A 3138-nucleotide genomic window follows, 5' to 3' on the forward strand; every position below is an offset into this window, starting at 1 on the left:
AGTTATTATAATTACATCCCATTTATTATTTATTAAAGTCCATTTTCTTGTTAAGCCTAATGCATACCTCCTAGGAAAGTTTGCAGCCTAGCGCGGCAGAGAATAACAAGTTGACCCGGATATTGTGTACAACTATCAGCCCAGTTGCATTGCTGATGTTGAAAAAAGGCCTTTGTAGTATAGTACAACCTAACATGGTTACTCAGCCCACATTCAGCGATGCCGGAAAGGCCCAAACAAGGTTTCTGTACAACTTTTTGAAGTCACTGAGCTCAATTAATAACTTAAGAAAAAAGTTAGATTACAGTGGAACCTAATTAAAAGCTGTCACAAGCAAATAAATAGTTCAACGGATCCCACTTGTGCGTGTGCGCGTGTGTGTGAGAGAGAGAGATAGAGAGAGAGACCCATCGGTCGATGCTTGTAAATACATCTTTCAGCCATATGCATTGCGGATACATCATAGCATACTGAACTTGCATACAAAAATTTCATGTAGGCGGCACAATCAAGATGGAAGCAGTGGATCGCTACGGGAAGGGCTATGTTGAAACCAATGAAGTCGTACATAACGGTTCATCGTCTTTATCAATGATGGGGAAATATCTTGAATGTTGTGCAAAGAAAACAGATAGACAACACAATAAGTTCTGCTAGCACATTAAGTTGACGTACAACCCTTTCTAAAAAAAGTTCAGGTACAAAATTAGAACAAGTCACAATCAAATGTACTAGCATATCAGTGCTTCACACCCATAGCTCGGATTTAACTAGTATCTGACAAGATTCAGTTGTTACCTCAAATTAGAGCACATCCAGGCAGCCAGCCCTGCCTCTTCTCCCAAAGAAGCAGTGGCCTCCGCCGCGCGATGGGGTAGGCCCTGTGCCATCCATCATTCCGAGCAACACGGGCAAAGTCTAACGTTGACTCCTGTAATGGACGTCAACCCTGGCACCTGCGGCGGCGGCAGGACTTCGATTGATGGATTGACCACTTCTTCGACATGCACGAACACTCAATACAGGTACATCCCTAACGTGATCCGCAACGGCCTTGGTGGTGACGAATAGTACAACCCAGGTTCCTCCACCGGCCCGGTTCATCCACCGGTATCTCAACACCAATCACCTTCGGTATGGTGGACGGCTTCTTCATCCATGCCATAACCCTTAGAGCCCAGCTGTCTGGAGGAACAAACATACTTACGAGCTCACCTCCAAGGTCGTTGATAAGCTCGTTCATGGACTCGTTGTTCCAAGCATGTCGAGGCATGCCGTGGAAGGTAAGCTTTGTTAAAAATTCAAGCTCAGAGGGCACCGAGCCCCATCCTGGGTGCCACTGATCAAAGCTCACCAGAGCGCCATCGCAGAACAAATGCCGAGAAGATTCGAACACACGACTGCAGTCGAAAGTTATCCGGAACCTGACGAAGAAATCAGCCGGTGGCGGACAGACTTCGACGAGCAAGTCACTTATTTGGATGTTGTGTGCAATGCACAGAGCTTTGACAAGGTCGTCCGGTGAGAGGGGAGGCAGGTCGCCATTGATGGTTACCATCAGCACTTTCCCGGCAAACTGGTCGTCAAGCGCCGCCATGCCACTGTTGAGCGATAGCATGCAGCGACCAAAGGCAGAACGGACCTCAGGATCTCCAGCTCGGAGATCCACGTTGACCAGTGACATGATAGTGCGCTTGAGTACAGGGAGTACAGGAGGGGGATTTGGGGGAACTAGAGTAGGAATCGAGATTCCATAGGTGTGGGGGAGGGGCAGGAGACCGGGGATGAAAAGGTAGTATTAATTTCGAGCACGCGCCAATATGCTCTCGGCGCGCGAGCGCACGAAAACACCGGTGGCGCCCACATGTCGGCCTAAGAGTCCTTATTCTTTATTTTTTGGAGAGCCCGACCTTTTTTTCCAGGATCTTTTGAGAGCCCGGCCTGAGAGTCATAATTGGCCTGTTTGGCATTGCGTTACTACTCGACCCATATTCAATGAAACCTCACTGGCCCAAACAAGTGTACATCATCGAAAAGACACTGAGCTCAAATTATATAACTTGAAAAAAGGAGATATACTCTGAACACTGGAGAATGGTGATGCCCTCATTTAGCCCACCAGTAGTTCGAGACAATAAACAGTTCGAAACAACGATATATACAACATTCAAACACTGACTAGTGACTACTACCGACATAAACAACAAGACATGATAGTTCATAAGAAGTCTTGCTACACCACCAAAATGCACCCATCTGTAGCGCTCAGACTCTCATGATCCAGACGAGAATGACATTCTAAACAGAAGCAACTATTACATAGTAAGAGTGACATAGACGAGGATGACGAAATGACAAGGAATATGCATAACAAAAGAAAGAACTACCAATCCAGAACAAGCAGCAAAGACAACAGTCATTCGAAGAGATGATCCAACACCATCATAATTTGCAGCCCCGCTTCAGCGACCAGTGATCCGGAGACACCAGTACTCCACCCTTTCGATGCAACAGCCCAATTACCTATCAACCTGAAGGCTTGAACCACATCACTGCCTGTCGTAATTGAGACATCCAAGGATCAAAGTTAATTCGGATGCCTTTGTCATTCTCACCTTCTTTTGGCTGCAGGCTGTATCGTTGACAATCAGGGGAGTTTGCTCCTGAACTCCTAGGGCTCGCCGTGTCGACACAGTTTTCCATAGCAAATAGAGCCTCTCAGCCATCAAGGTCCTTGCCAACGGCGATCTCCTTGTTAATCGGATAATTGAGTCCGAGAAACAGAGAGTGTGAACCTAAGGCTGTTTACCCGCCTCCAACTAAAAATTCCTAAAGGCCCCAACAAGCTGGTATCTTGCTCATAGACGTAACAGCCACTGTCCAGATACTCACGTATTACACGGTGCTTGTATAGAGTGGGGGTTTTGCAATATAACTTTTCCCGCTCATGTGTCCAAATGATCATCAGTCTTTTGCCGTCGTCTGATCGAGCGAGGAACCAGTTGTGCTTCCCTATTTTTGGCAAAGGTGGTGTGATTACAAAGGGCAGTAACTGTAGGGACACTGCATCATATAAAAAAGGACAGGCATTGTTAATGTAGGATCAGCATTGTTCAGAGTAGGATAATGCAATAAACA

This window comes from Triticum aestivum, chromosome 5B (assembly GCF_018294505.1).
Source record: "Triticum aestivum cultivar Chinese Spring chromosome 5B, IWGSC CS RefSeq v2.1, whole genome shotgun sequence".
Taxonomy (NCBI): domain Eukaryota; kingdom Viridiplantae; phylum Streptophyta; class Magnoliopsida; order Poales; family Poaceae; genus Triticum; species Triticum aestivum.